This window comes from Zonotrichia albicollis, chromosome 4 (genome assembly GCF_047830755.1).
Source record: "Zonotrichia albicollis isolate bZonAlb1 chromosome 4, bZonAlb1.hap1, whole genome shotgun sequence".
NCBI lineage: Eukaryota > Metazoa > Chordata > Aves > Passeriformes > Passerellidae > Zonotrichia > Zonotrichia albicollis.
This window is the reverse complement of record NC_133822.1, coordinates 35309187-35325654: the sequence shown is the minus strand read 5'-3', so window position 1 is coordinate 35325654 and position 16468 is coordinate 35309187.

Below are 16468 nucleotides of genomic sequence, written 5' to 3'. Positions count from 1 at the left end.
CAAGTAAAGTTCTGATCTGGGACCTTGGATTCTTTAAATTGCTAGTACTCACTCCCAGACACAACATTCTGAAAGGCTGGGTTTGTGAGTATGAGTTCCCTTTGGTCCTTGAGTTGGGATTGAAATTTGTTCCTTGGATTTTTTTGGCCTTTGAAAAGGCTGGATAAACTTCTAAAGTGGGTGATGTGGAATTGTCAAAATCAGCTCCTCTGATCTCAAACAGATGAGATTTGTGGTTTTTCCAAGCTCAGCTAAACCTGTTGGATAACTGCTGCCACAAGGTGCTACTCCAGTGGGCTCTGGGAATGCAGGGATTGCTCAGGACTTATGGTGGGATGGCAAAGGCCAAAAATGGCAGTGGCTCTATCCCCTGAGGCGTATTCAAGTCTAGGTCCCTCTGACACCAATGGTGTAGCTCCTCTGCTCATCTAAAATGTCTGAGAAAGTTAATACACTTTTGCCCATCATGAAATTTATCCTGCATTTTTCCAAAATGTAATTATTTACCAAAGTGGGCTGTCCTGAAGTTGAATTTTTTGAGCCTCTGTGCCTTAAGTCCTGAAATATTTGGAGTTTATTTAACTGAAAAGAATACTTATGGTGCATAGTGAAAGCATTGGCTCCTGACTGCCAGCCCTCATTCCACCAGTTCAGTCACGAGGTGGTTAAGGGTTATTTACAGCTCTTAGACATTCCTTAGGGATGAACTCATCCACTGAAAAAGCAAGCAGCCATGGTGCTCATGCGGCATTTAGAGCAATTTTTAAGTTAGGAGAAAACTGTGATCTCATGCCACAGGCTGAGAGCACTGCATGGCGATGGGATTTGGTTGGGAAGCTGACACACTCTGAGGAACCTGAGATCCACAGCATGCAGGTGCCTCTGAGCTGGGAAAGGCTCAGCTCCCTGTCCTTGTCCTAAGGAATTATGTAACATTTTCTTCTCTCATCCTCTAATAGCACAGACACAAAATGAGTCAAAAAAAAAAAATTTCCAGTACTCTCCACTTGTTCTTGAATTTAATTAAAATAATTCCACCAGGGTTGGAATACAGCATTTTACAGGAAGCAGAAACTCAGGGTCTACTTTCAGCAAGACGTTTCTAAATTTTAAATCAAATATTTAAATTAGATGGGGTTTTTTATATATACCACGCCTCATTGCCTTTAATTAAAGTGCATATTTACCTCACTCTGGGTGCACAGTGAAATCCAGCCTGGGTGTGATGTCACTACAAGACAGAGAACCCATCCCCTGTCCTGTGGAGTTGTGTGACTGCTGAGATCTTCCTTGGCCTCAGGATCAGTGCTGGCTTCAGTACATGTCTACTCATTTTAAATAGACCTTTTCTCACATAAAACTGAGTCCTGCCCCTGTAGGTTATAGAGGATGGCAGTGCTCCTCTGTGAGCAGCCTGTCTGGCTCTAGATATGTACTGCTGTGCCGTGCAAGAGCCATAGATTTGCAGGGGAGGCAAGGGATATATCTTTATGGACCTCATGGAAATACCTTTATGACCTCGTGTAATCCATCTGTACTCTGAATCATTCAAATGGTGTCTTCTTATAAAAGTTATCTTTGCTAGCAGAGGAATATTTGGGCAAATGCTCTCTCTGTCAATCAGTGTGTTTTGGGTCAGACTCAAAACACACATATTATTCCAGCTTAACTTTCCTTGACTCCTACTGAATTATTTGCCCCCAAAAGAAAACATCTGACTCTCCATAAAGCTGCAAGTGATGGTGAAGTTCCTGTCAAGCACTGGAGGTCTAGTGTGCTCCTCAGGTTCATTGTAAATTACTCTGGAACCTGCTATGCAAAAATGAGATTTTGTTCCACCTGTGGCCCACCAGTGGATTTGGACCAAGAATCTGCTGTCAGTAGATCAGATTTATTGCACAGCGTCCTTCCCATCAATGGAAAAAGTTAGGGGATCTATAAATCAAAAAAAGATTTGACAACACTGCACTGTGTCCAACATTCAACATCTAAACAAGTTGGCTTTCAATTTGTCCATTTTAGTTACAGAGTAACTTAGAGTTGACTGTAAGGTATTTTCTGTGAGTGTTAAGGGACTTACTGAAGGAAAATGAAGAGCAGTGGAAGGGCAGAATGAAGGACAGATGAATTTCATGAAGCTGTGGTTCAGCTCATGCACACTGTTCAGCTTTTCTTTCAATGGAAATGAAGTTACAGGAGGGGATGATTCAGAACAGAGCTCGCTCTGATGTGGCAGTGAGGACTGAAGTCCCTGATCAAGGAAGCAGGAATTGCTCTTAGGTCCTGCAGTTTAAATTAGAATAAAATGTATCTGGCTGTAGCACTTACGACAGCAAACTCCACCAGTTCCTCCAGTTAAATCCATTTTTGCTCAAGCGTCCTGGAGGCTGATGCAATTCAGACCGTGTGTTGTTCTATTTCTCAATCATTTTATTTCATTTAGCCACATTTTGCTAGTCAGCATTTGTTTTTGCAACCATAGTGATGAAATGTATTTATTGGCTACATAAGCAGGTGCCTGGCTTGGTCAAATTTCAATAATTCAGAACATCTCCTGTCCATAATACTAATAATTGAAATTTAAACAAATTTTGTTCTGTAATCAAATCTCTAAATTTGGGATTCACTAAGAAGATATGAGACTATTTATCCACAGTTCAATATTTCTGCCAGTATCTTGCTAATAATTTTGTCTGATTTTTTAGGTTATTGTCATTTGGTGACTGTAGCTCACATTTCCATTGTGTTTGCATCTTCTGCTGTAGAACAATATAAGTTTACTCTGTTTTTATATTGTTATGACAGTGACACCACATACTTATTGCACTGACAATTGATATTTAGAATATATTTATTGGCTAATCTTTAAGCTGGCATTGTCCTTCAATGCTGTTGGAAATATCCTTGTAACCAAAGAATTAATTCTCAGGTTCAGAGCAAGTTGTTTTCATTACAAAATCCAATCACCCTGTATCTTTTATTGTAGGAGACATCAAATCTTATTTGGTTTTTATCTCTGGGTTTAATTTTTTTTTTCATCTTTTTTTTTTTAATTCCCTTCACTTTTTTACAAATAATCACAGACTCATGAAAACTCACTAAATTTTACATTTGTCTCAGCTATTTCAGTGTTGCAAAATGCTGTATAAAATATACTCTTAAAAGTCCTGATAAGGAATTTTAATACTTTTAAACTGTGTTGCAGAGGACAGAACATTTTATTCTCTGTTCTTCATACAACTTAATCCTCTTTTAATCCACAAACAATTACAGACAATTACAAATCTCTTCAACTACCTCAAGGGAAAATGTCCATATGATCAAAATTCAGGATATTTAAAACCAGTAGCCTTATGATTACAGAAATGTAGCCAGAAACAGATTCTGAATTCTCAGAAGGAAATCTGTATTAAAAAGGAAGAAGTTTTGCTGATATATTTATGTATTGATGTAATTTTAATATATTATCAGTCTGAAAATGCCATGATCCTAAGAACATGTTTGAAAAGAGAGATGTGCTTTATCACATCAATATTAAGATTGATTAATTATTTGATAAGCCGAATAGTCAGCCATAGAAATGATACAGTGGCAATCAAAATGGCAATAATTTGTAGGACTGTCTGATATGTCAGTGTCCAAAGGAAGATTTTTAACCAGGTGGGAGGAAGTGAGAGGAATTCTCTGGGTTTTGTCTAAGTATTTTTGGAGTGGGTACCCACAGTTGGCACTCTTGAGTCTGGTCCTCCACCTCCCTCCCTCCAGCTCTGTTTGCAGCTGTTTTATTTATCCTTTCCCAAGGAGATACTGAAATGAAGCTAGATTTGGAAGAGGGCCTGAATATCATTTCAGCTTGGTTTCAATTTTTGGCAGCTGAACCTGAAGACTTCTGGAAACCATGGAAAATACATATGCAAGAGAGGTTACTAAAGCCATTAGTCAATTGAGAAACACCCCCTTTTCCCAACCACACAGCAGAATAATGAATAATATGGACACAGCTACTAGTGATGTCAATTGTTGTCACTGCATTGAAGTTGATGAAGGGACAATTATTCAAATTAATTATCTGAACCCGTGCTTCTCTCCATTTCCCATAAGCAGATGTATTAAAAATCTTAGTAGAGGACATGGAATTTAAGACAGGAATAACATGTGCCCATGGAATTGACTGAAGCACATTGAAGGAACTCCATTTGTTATTAAAATTTAATTGGAAAGATAAGATGCCAGCAAAATTACTGGAAAAATGTAATTTTCTTTCTACCCAGAAATATTATTAAATACTAACAGCATTACACTCCATGTGCCAGATTCCTAATTTCCTTTCTCTGCCTCCCTATAGCTCCTTCCATTCTAAGTACTGCATGTATCCTTTATTTTTTTTTCCTTTTATACCATAAAACTCCCCTGTCACTCACTATATTTTATAGGATACAAACCAGCCCACTCAGCAATTGTTTGGCATTCACACCTTGCATTATCTTTTTCTCCCAGCCTCTTCTCTCTGACCCTTATCCCAGGCTTGTGTTGTCCCTGTTGGCCCTCCTGTAAACAAACAAAGAAACAAACAATTGACAGCTCCTATTTGTGTCTTTCAGGCACAAATTTGACAGCTTTTACTTGTGTCTTTGAGCTATTTCTGAACTATTTCTCTCTACTGACACACAGGAAAGCTGCCATAAATGCTTGTTTGCAAGTGATACAAACAGCTTTGCATGCAAGCTCCCAGAAAAGTTTCTGTGACTGAGATCTGAATATCAAGACCTGAATCTGGTGCTTAATTCGAATCATCCCAGTGAGCTGGACTCAGTCAATATTTGCTTTTGCTTATGCAGGAACAAACACCCTCCAGGTAATTCCTGATCCTGGCAAAACAAGGCTGTTTCCTACTGTCTGTCTGCTCCTTGATTTACTTCAGCTGAATCTGGGTTGCATTTTAGGATGTGAAATTAGCAGCAGCTACCTAAAATTTGTGTTTTCTCAGGGAAAAATTTGTGTTTTCTCTGGGTGCTTGTATGTCCCACTTATGACTCATTTTTTCAAGGTGAGCAAGGAGGAATTAGTTATGAGTTTGGCCCAAAGTACAAATTTGTAAAATTATTATAAAATGTTCATGGGAAGGCATAAGAGCTGTCTTTCTAGCAAAAGAGAGGGGAGGAAAGGGAAAAAAACCACCCAAAACATAGGAAAAATTCCAATCTTGTACCACCTCATTTAAATCCACACAGGCCAAGAGATGCCAGTGGGAAAGAGACCAAGCTAAAGAGTGGGACTTTATGAATTCTCATCTGTGATTGAACTGCAGGACTTGCTCCAATAATGTGGGAGAGAAGGAGTGAATCTCCTGCACATACAAAATCTCCAGGTCCATGGAACACCCTGGGGCTCCCAAGGTGTTACAGGATTTGTCCCAATGCTTGGTGCAGAAAAACTCAACTGAAAAACCCCTTGTGCTCTACAGAGCTTCTGTATGGGAATTGAACAAGGGTTTACAGGCTGGAAATCTGGACCATGTTTTTTTTCTCCCGCTGTGCCAGCTGCTCTAGGAAAAGTTGTGATCTCCTGAAAATCTCTCTCCTCAGAAAAAATAGTGTATTTATGTCGTTTGTTTTGCTTGGATTTTTTTCCACTTTCAGGACAAGGAAAAATCCCATTTCTGTTTTCACAGAACTCAAATGGATATAAAACCACTTGTAAATCCCTCTACTTTCTGAAAAAGGAGTTAAGGGCTTACAAAGTTAAAGAGGCCACTTTAAAAAGAAAACAAAAGATAAAGCACAGCACATGTCTAAGCATTTTGCTGACTATGATGAAATTAGGCATATTCTTAAGCGAAACAGGCAAAATATCCTCCTTCTCCCTGCTGGAAGGTTCAGGGGGAATGGGGGTGTCAAGGGAAGGCTTTTAAACAAAGCTGTGTTAAATGAGTAATTCCAGTTTCCAGTCACAGTCTGTTTATGAGAGAGGGAGGCTGGCCCATGATAAACACACTGGAGAGGAACCCTTTGGAATTATTTCATGCTCCCATTGCAAACTTTGTGAAGAGTATAAATTAAAACCATCCTGCCCTATAGATCCCCTGTGCCCCAAGGATCCTGTCTGCCCCAGAGATGCTGAAACCTGAGTGTTAAGAAATTACACGTAGCCATCATTGTATATCTTCATAATATAATTTAAAGTGTTCTTTTAATTAAGGTTTCTTGATGCTGAAACTAAAAGCATAAAGTTTAACATAATTTAAGTTCAAAACTGAAGACAAAAACCTGAGAGTTTTATCTTTTGTGCCTCCAATTCTCCTCTCCATCCCACCCTAGGGAGCAGGGAGTGGTTTTACTGGGAGCACTAAATTGGAGAATACCATTCCCAAACCATGATTCGACCCTCTAAAAAAGAGATGACTGAAATGTTGTTTTTTCTGTCTGTAGTTAAAGACAGAAGCAGCAGAACTGAATTACCTGGGCAGAGACTGTTTGTTCTTTGTGGAAATTGATGGTTTCAAAAGCATACAAGGAGTAGGTAGGCAGTGGAATTAAGCAATATATAGAAAATTTGCCCATGAATCACAGAATATTTGCAAAGGGATTGAAAATCAGTTTCAAATAATTGAATTTAAAAAGTTGTGCTAATGAGCACCTTGGCATTCAGCATCTGTGGAAAGCAGATATTTCTCACCACATTTTTTTCTCCCAAATTTGTTTATGAAAAAGAATTCTTGTAGACAAGCAAAACACAATTACACCTCCCTTTTTTCTTTTATTTCTTTTTAAGTTTCGAGATGCCTCCAGAAACCAGTAATTTGGCAAGACACAAAAGTTAAACTTTTTAAAAACACAGCTTTATTTAGTCATTGTTCTTATGCTGAGAAGGAGAAAATTAACAATAAAAATGGCACTAAAATCAGTCTGGCAGCTTGAGAAAGCAGCTCAGTTCAGGGCGGTGAGTGGAGAGAAGGTGATCTCATGAACAAAACAAAGCCTGGGGTGTCTTTACAGAAGGATGAATTATGTTGACAGTCAAGAGAAGGATGCACTTGAAAGGCAAAGGTGCACTGGGATATTTGACCGTGGTGCTCTGAGATAAAACTTGATTAAAAAACCAAGGGAACAGTCAATCCTCCAGGAATGCAGGACTGTGTCCTGCTGCTGCCCACACTGTGGCTCCTGTTTGGGCTGCCTCCTGCTCTCTGTGCTGAGCCCCAGCTCTGACAGGACAGACTTGGACACTTGAAGATTTTAAATGTTGGGTTGTTTGTTTTTTAAACACACTTCAGATCTCCTGAGCAACACAAAAGATCAGCTTGTTCTAAACCCAGGATTTTAAAATTCCCCTCAAGTATAAAGAGGAAAAATTATTACTTTACTACCTTATATATAAATAAAGCATCCTTTGACTACAGTTATTGAACCCTGGCAAAATATTAAGATGGGAAATCTGATGCTATTTCCATGCTAAACAACACTCAAGCCTTTGCTATAGGAATGTGGAAACTCGCAGGCTGAAGCCGGAGTGTGCAAGGGGGAATTACTGCTCATGATGAAAGCAAAGGAGTGCAGTCAAACAGCAAGACAGGAAAACATGAAATTAATGCATTTCCCTTGTTGTTTTAACAAAGCCTGTATACTGTGGAAGAAGGAAGGTCTTCAGATTAGGAAATCTCACTTCTGGATTAGGAAACAGCCTCCATCACATCCAGCAGCCTTTCCCAGGATATATTGTTAGATTTTGCCTGAATTCTCCTCTTCTGCTATGAAAGAAATGCTGTCTTAAATGAGAAAATACTACGGTGTTTCAGTTTCCAATGCACAGAAGTTTTATTGTTTCTGTGAAATTGTTGCTTTGGTCTCTGCCAGACCCTTGAGCTGTCTGTACACCTGATGCCTGCACTTGCAGTGTCCCTCCCTGCACAGATCTGGCAGAGGTCCCTCGTCAGCTGAAGCCACCAGAGTTCCACACTGTTAGGTAAATTAATCCACAAACATCAGAGGTTTATGTCCAAAAAGGAGACAGAGGAATCCTTTTACTTTATTCAAATAAAGGGAGAGGCCATGGGGCATTCCCCTGGGGTCTCTCAGATTTTTGGAGGATGCAGCCTCCCTTTTTATCCCAATTTCCTGGTTGCATTTCCCTTCTCTCTTTCCCGATTGGCTGAGGTACTTGACAAGTACAGACTTCCCATTACGCCTGATACCAAAGATTTCCCTCTAATATAACCCTCCCTTTTAATTTTTAATTCTTATGGAATTTAGGGGGTTTTCTTCCCCATTGTTTCTTTCAGGTTTCAATGTCTTATTTTATTTATCAGTGAAACTAAAGTTCATTTGTAAAAGCAAAAATCTTTTTCCATTCATCAATGAGTGGAATCCTTCCCATTGTTTCTTTTATCTCCCAGTGCTGCTTTTATCTACCAGCAGACCCACAGCTTGTCTGTAAAGACAAATCCGCTATTCCCCTCAACACCAACGCAGGAGCAGCATCTTCCCCTTTGGAGCGGGATCTCTGCTTGCTGTGAAAATTGCCCTTCCTATGCATTTTGTTGAGTCAACTCAAAGCACAAAGTGCTTGCTAGTTTTCCCATCCAATGTTGAACCTCACTCAACAAATAATGAATCATGGGTGTGTGCTTCGACCCTTTCTCACCTTTACCACTTGCAAATTTTGGAACTTGCGGTTTATAATTACAGCACTGAGCCAGGGGTCTTGGCTTGGGAAATGAGAATATTTTAAAGGGAAGCTTAATAGCTGCATCTTGGTTGAATACACCATGAAGAATTGGGTCTGACCTACATTAAAAACTTAGAGAACCTTTCATTCTGCAAATGAATCAAGGGCCCTAACTGTGAGAGAAAAGCATATATCAGTTTCTCTCTAAACCACTGGGATCCCCAGAAATTGAAATGGAAGGGTTTCCGTGGGATCCCTCTGTGCTTGTTTCAGGATGCTGTGTGGCAGTGCACTTTGTCAGGGTTTGAGCTAGTGCCTGCTGCAGTAACCTGCTGTAAACTGGACTGAACAGGCAGTTTGATTTATCCTAAAACATCTCCAGAATGCCAGCAAATTAAAGGCAACTTCTACATTATATGTTTAATTAATACTGTGAAATGTAAGTAAAAGAACAGCGAATTAAATTATTTACAAGATTTTTCTGATACTGCATCAGTGAGTTTTGTCTTTTAAGCAGAAGTCATCCTTGACACCTTGATTCAGAGTCTGCATGAAGAACTCTCTCTTCTCATGAAGAAGGGAAGTTTTTGATCAGGGGGAGAACAACTGGAGAATAATTTCCTTTCCTGAGGCTGCACCTACAACCAAACAAGGATATAAGCTATTGCAAAACCCCAAGCGTGGGGAATTTTACTCCAGAGGAAGTCAGTGGTCACGGTTCTTCTGGTTTTTCTTGGGATATTAAATATTCTCTCAGAATAAACCATCTATTTGATGATTTTCTGCTGACTGATGCTTATCTCTGGGAAAGGACAAGTTCATTTTGCCAAAATTTCCTGTGGATTAGGATGTTGCATACCCCATTGCTATGGACATGGCCTGCTGCAGAAAACATTACAATTTAATTATATTGTTGAATGCAATATTATTTGTGAAATAAAACTGCCTTATTAGGATATTTAGCCTTCTTGGATCTTTAGAGAATCATTAAACAAAGTAATTCCCTTTCAGCTCAGTGAAAACTAATTAATGAAAGAGCAGAGTTATCAGAAAGGTCTGAAAGGAAATGATTATGAGGTATCCTGATGCCAGCAGATAGAGTTCAAAAACATTTGCATTTATCATCTGGCTTGTCACCTTTGATAAGTCCTTCCTTTACTCCCTCTACTTTGCTTATTTGATCCACAGCATCCCCTTCAATTTCTCCTTGCCTTCCTCACATGTGCTTATTCCTCCCAAGCACAAAGCAGGGAAATGGATGTTTCTGACTATTTACTAAACTGAAAAATAAAGCTGTTCAACTGCAGTTATAATATTTTGGCCCTCCATCTAAAAGCCTAAAAAATCCCCAACATATTTTCAGTTTAAACACTACTTGTCGATGCATTGTATGTAATGCTTCTTAGGGGTGTCTCTCTCTCTTTTTTTTCCCTTAAAGAGTAGCTTATTTGTGTCAAACAAAATGCCAAAACTATGAAACCTAAAATAACATTTCCTTTTGAAATTCTTATGTATTTTAGTATTTTATAATGGAATTCTTCCTTGAAAAAAATACTGGCCATAATTGGGATAAAAATGCTTCTCAGTGTAACTTGAGTTGATGAAAATAATAATTTTTCAGTGAATTTACAGTCCATAGAAAATTTGTGACCACGTCTACATGCAAACAATTAGTAAAGATATACTGTTGCTCCTATTGATGTTGTATGGTTTGGCTTAAAATTTACACTGTCTTGTTAAAACAATTTCAAAATAGGTTCTGATTTCAATAAATGCTCCTACTGCTTCTGATGAACAGTGCATTGTCTGCAATGAAATTTGAAGCCTTTGTATTTAATAGGGACATTCAAATTAATTCAATGTTAGATTTATCTATATATTCAGTGGAAATACCTTCCATCTCTTGAAATTTCTAATCTAAAGGCTATTAAATAACAAAGATCTTGCAAGTTCTCTGCCCTATTGAATGGGAGAAATACTTCCAGCCTGCTTGCTTTCTTGAGGGTTTGCTTCATGGCAGATTTCAGGCTCAGCTCAAATTTGCCCTTGAACATAAATGCTGTTCACCATTTGGCTGCACACCTTGGTTTTATTTATCTGAGCTCTGGTGAGGCAGCTCATGGTTTCACAGGAGTTAAAACAGCACCTGAAAATCACGTGCATCTTGGCTGTGCATTTCTTCTGGTTTTCAAGGAAACCACCCAGGACTCCTGGCACCAGACTCCATCTCAATTGGAGATGGAAACACCACAGGTGTTGGCCAGTCAGGCACCTCCAGTGGGATCCATCTGGGGAGCAAGTCAATGGATCAGATCAGATGGATCAATGGATCAGATTCTCCTCTCGCAGCAGCTCTGAAGCTTGTGAGGGTTTGTTGTTGTCTCCTCTGGGCTCGGCTCTCTGGCAGCTTCTCTGGGCACAGAGCCATCCTAGAGGTGAGGCTGTTAAACTCTGCTCTCAAGGTACAAAAAAGCTTCAAAGCCCAATGGTAAACCTGTCTCTAAATTTCCTAAAGTCTGGAGTGAGGGCTAAAAATTATCAGGGGGAAGAAGGTGGTAGGCTTTGTTTCAGATGAACACTCTTTCTCTTTGTGTACCAAAACTGTGCAGAACTGTTTACATTTACAGCCTTAAACAAAAGATAATAATTGCACATTTCTAATGGATTTGTAATTTAGTCATTACATGTCCTGAATATATTGACTGAGATCTCCAGCCCTGGGAATTGCAGAACACTAAGGTTATGGTTGTGGGGTCCCCTGTGACTGCCACAGGCTTACCTGTAGTCTCACTTACCCAGAGAGTCAAAGTGCTATCAGCCTGTTCCCAAACTGAGTCTGTCCAGAGAGCATCCAGAAGGATTAAGTGCTTTATTTTCAAGAAGAGGAAAGTAAAGCTTTGAGTGTGCTTGGGGATGTCCATAAGAAACAACAGAGCAAGCTGGAAGAAGATTACTTGAATGCTAAGGGGAGAAAATAGGACAGGATAATGGGGAACACAGATGGTAGGAAGAGAAGTAAAACTCTGATGGATACGTAAAACAGGAATTGGAAACCTGCGCAGTGGGAAAGAAAGAACTATAAGAAATGTCACACTGGGGAGAAATGGTTGTGAACAAGTGAAAAACCAAAAATGGGGATTTTATGGTAAAAGATGGATGGGCCTGCACCATCACAGGACTGCGCAGTGTTTCAGTTTGTGAGGGGAAACACTGAGCAAACTCAGAGGCGACAGCAAGAACTTCAGAGGGGAGGAATGCTGGAATTCCCTGGCATCACCTGGACAGTGCAGAATGAACATTTTGGGGGTAAAGTTGAGGAGTTTTATTCCCACTGGACTGTGGCAACAAAAGATGCAATAATCTGTGGAGGACATTTTTGGCAGGAAAATTTGAGGCAATCTCTAGAGGAGAAAATTGTTTGTGGGAAATGATGGGAAAAGTCTGAGGTAACTTGGGGAGGACAGGCCGACAAAATTTTGTGATAAAATCTGAGGTAATTTTAAAGGGCCTGGAAGAAATTTCTGAGGTAAAAATCCAGGAAATCTGCATGGGACTGAATGAATATTTTTGAGGCAAAATCTGAGGTAATCTGTACAGGAAAAATAGGGAAAATTTGTCAGGGAAAATCTGAGGGAAATCAGATTTTCAAAAATGTCAAAAAGGACATTTTGGAGGTAAAGTCGGAGGTAATAAGTAGGTGGCATTTTGGGGCTTAAATAAGAGGTAATGTATAGGTGCAGATGGGGACACTATGAAGCGAAAATTGGAGGGATTCTCAATGGAATAGAACATTTTGGAAGGAAAACCTGAGGTAATCTGTAGGGACCGCAATAAACACTGAGGGAGAGGTGGGTGCTGCAAGTGATGCTGAGGGGATGTGAGTGCCACTGAGGAAAATGAGTGTCACTGAGGGGACAGGTGTCCCTGAGTGAGTGGCAGGTGCCCTGTGTGCCACTGAGGATGTAACAGGTCATGGAAGGAATGGCCAATTCCCCGTGTGTTGCTGAGGGGCGGTAAATGAGAAGCCCAAAACTGGGCAAGAAAATAAAATTCTGAATAAACAAATACCTGCAGAGCAGACATTTGTTTATTCAGTGCTGGGAGTGAGGTGGATCTTTCCACCAAAACCTCACTCAATCTTCTTTAGCCTTTGCTTACATTTTAAAAGTATTTCCATGCAATATCACAATTTCACAATATCATTAATAAACTCATATTTGTATTAAGCTGTGTCATCAGTTTGTTGCTTTTGTGCATGCGTCAGTTCCTTCTGTGGTGGACGTCAGTCTTCTGGTGGACTTTTGATGAAAACTTCTGTAGTCTTCCTCACGTTTGAACCTTTTACCTCTACAGCTCATGCCTGGTGCTTATTTTTGGTCAGTCTAATTTTTTTTTAGATAATTTTGCCTTTTGGAAGTTCAGTTAGAACTTGCTATCTTCCTCTTGAGGGTGCTTGGTCTCTCACTGCCTTTGCTAGCTCACTTATGGCACATCTTGTTACAAAACTACTGAAAGTAAAATGTGAAATAATCTCTATAGTATAGAACATTTTCGGAGCAAAATCCAAGGTAATCTGTAGGAGATATTTTGGAGGGAAAATCTGAAGAAATCTGTAGGGGACATTTTAGAGGGAAAACTTGAGGTAATTATATGGGACAGAAAACTATTTTTGAGATAAAATCTTAGGTGACTTATAGGATACAGCTAGGGGATGTTTTGGAGGGAAAATCAGAGGTAATATTTTGGGGTGTCTGAAGTCGCTTTCTTGTCAAAAAACCTGAGATAAATTATTTTAAACAAATTAGCGCTTTTTTGACAGGTGAATTTGGGGTAATTTAGGGAGGAAAAAGGGGGCATTTCTGAGGGGGAGAGTCTGTTGTAACACATCATTCCAATGCAGCATCTTTGACAGAAAATCTGAGATACCTTAGAAGGGAAAGAGGTGACATTTTTAGCTGAAACCCTGTGATACTTTAGAAGGGTACTGTCATGGGTAGAATGGAAGCTGCAGAACAAATCTGTTAGAAAAGCCCTCCTGCTCAGTCATGAGGTGCAGAAACAATGCCCTTGCTTTCTAAACTCCTCACAGAGAAACCTGGGTGTGGTGTAATCCAGTCTCAGCCCCAGATCTATCAATGGTTTATGCCTAAAAGATTTTATAGAAGTGAACCTTTATACAATGCTGTCCTTCAGGATAAAGGATTGCAAACCAAATATATTCATATAAATTTATATGATTTATTATGATAATAACTAGACAAAAGTATCTTAATCAAAATTGTTTACTACACAATAAAGGCACTATAGAACAATGTAGTGTAATGCACTGTTTGGAAAAAAGATTGAAGTGATTATATTAAAACTAGCAAAAAAAAAATTATTCTATTAATGTTAGTGTAACTTAGCCATGCAAAAAATAGTGGCAAATATAATTTGGGACTGGGTGGCTGGAGGCCGAGCCTGTGGGGCTGCTGGTTTAGGGCAAATTTGGGAGAGAACTTCTGAAGGGGTTTTTCTAGAAAGTAGATTTAAGTGGCGCTATATTAAAATTGGTTTGGGAAAATATTTTTTTGAAGAAAAGTGGAAAAATTTGTTTATTTCATTGGTAAAGCATTTACCAGTATAAAAAATGAATAATAATAAACAATAAAACTTTTTGTTGCTCTAAAAGAGGTGACAAATTTAGAAAGTCTCTTTTTTGGGTTGTAGTTTGGTTTACTCAGTCACTTATTAGTTTCTCTGGAAATGCTGCAGACCAGGCCTGGCCGGGTGGGCTACAGGTGTGAGCAGCTGGTGCTCCTCTGGGTGCTCAGTCTAGAATAGATCTAAGGAAAAGAAAAACTACAGTCTATGGAAATTGTCTGCTTTAAATAGCTAAAAACTAACTAAAAGCAAAGCAGAGTCGTGTTTTGCTCTTTGTCTGTCTGCAGACAACACAGTCTAGGAGTAGGAAGGTGGAGGAGTGAGTGCAATTTCTGAAAACACACTTCTTTTTCTGTTCTCTTTGCTCTTAGAATTAGTCTTAAAGGTGTAAAACTTATTTCTGGGCTAAAGAGATAAATGGAGATATGAGCATTATAAAGTCGCTCATGTACACTGGCAGGGCCAGGGCACCTTCCCGGTGCCGCGGCTGCCTTTGTGCCGGGCGAGCTCGCTGTGTGCAGGGCTGGGTGTGCGCTGTCCTTGGCCTTTGGCCGCTGTGCTCCTTTGGCTGCCCAGACAGAGGGGCAGCCTGTCAGGAAGGTCAGAGCCGCTGTTTCCTCCTCTGAGGGGGAAATGGAGCTCTCCCGGCCCCCAGCCCAGCCACTCAGCAGGGCGGGGCCTGCGGCACTTTCTGCCAGCCGCTGGGCCCGGGCCAGCGCGACTCCCTGTACTCGGGGAGCCTCTGTCACAGCCTTTGTCCCTGTGCCTCAAGGCCCCCGTGCCCTCCCCGCAGTGCTGCAAGGGCAGGTCCGGTGCTTTCCTCTCCCACTCAGCGGTGGGGATGGCTCCCTAGAGCAGGCTGACTGCACAGAACTTGCTCCCTCTTCTGGGACTGTCTTCCCCTCCCTTCCCTGTCTTCCCTTCAGTTGGTGTGAGTGAGCAAGTGCGTTTGTCCCGCGTTTAGCCCCGCTTTAGAAACAGAGCAGCGTAGCCTAGACTTCCCAGGAGGGAAAGAGGAGCTCTGTGTGGTCATAGGGAGGTCCCTACAAATGCACGGGTGGGGAATGTGTCCGCCTTGCCCCTAAGCGGTAGCGTGGGCACCGTGACCCGCCTGTAGCCAGGGCCTGGGTCTGTGCCTAAGCTGCCGGTCCTGCTGGTGAGCTGCCAGCGTGCCAGCCCTGAACTCGGGGACTGTGTCACGACCTTGTGGAGCCATTTGTCCCCAGAAGCAGCCCCAGGTACCTGTAAACAGGGCTGGGGAGTCTGCTTTAGCCAAGGGACAGGAAGGAGCATTCCCGGGCCCTTGTGAGAGCGCAGGTTGAAGAAGTGCTGTGCCGCAGGGCGCAGTCCCACCTTTGGTGCAGTTTTGGGTTGGTGTCTTGGGTGCTGGTGCTAAGGCTGGTGAGGAGGCTCCCGGGGCTGTCCTGCAGCCAGGCTCCGGCCGGCCTCTTAGGTGGGTGCAGGCTGGAGCCTGTGCTCTATGGTGCTTGTTGCGGGGTGTTGGGCTGTGGGGGACAGCCCTGTAAGTGAGGTTGTGTGCATCCCCTGCCCTCGGCAGGCAGCTGGAGGGATCCCCTGTAACCAGGCTGGTATCCCTGGCCCCGGCCTTTCAGAGGCGTGGGGTCAGGAGTCATGGGGCCGGGCGTGTGTCCTCCCTGTCCTCGGGGCTGGGCCCTGGCCCTTCAGCTTCAGGCCGTGAGCCTGACTGTAGTCTTGTTCCTGTTGTGCTGGGGAAAGACTGAGCTCTGTGGCTCCCTGGGTGTGGACCAGCCTGTAAGCAGGCTGTGGGTCTGGGAACCTTTGTGCTCCTTCAGCTGGCAGCCAGCATGGGGTGGCCACCCCATTACTGGGGAGTGCCCCGGAATTGGAGAGAAGGAGCCTCCATAGGCCTTGGGGACCAGGGGCACCCTGTAAGTGGGGGCCAGTGCTCTGGAGTCCTGGGCACTTTGCATTCCCGGCAGCAGCCTGAGCCCCCTGTAAGCAGGGGTGCAGCCTCTTGGCCGCTGCTTTGCATGCCCAGCTTCATTTGCCCAGAGAGCCTTGCTCCCAGCACCACATGGGCCTTCACCAGACAAGCTCCATAGTAGAATGGGAAGGTAAGAGCAGCAGCTTGGAACTGAAGTTGGAGGATTTTGGGCAGCTGGAGGGTCTGTGAGTGGCT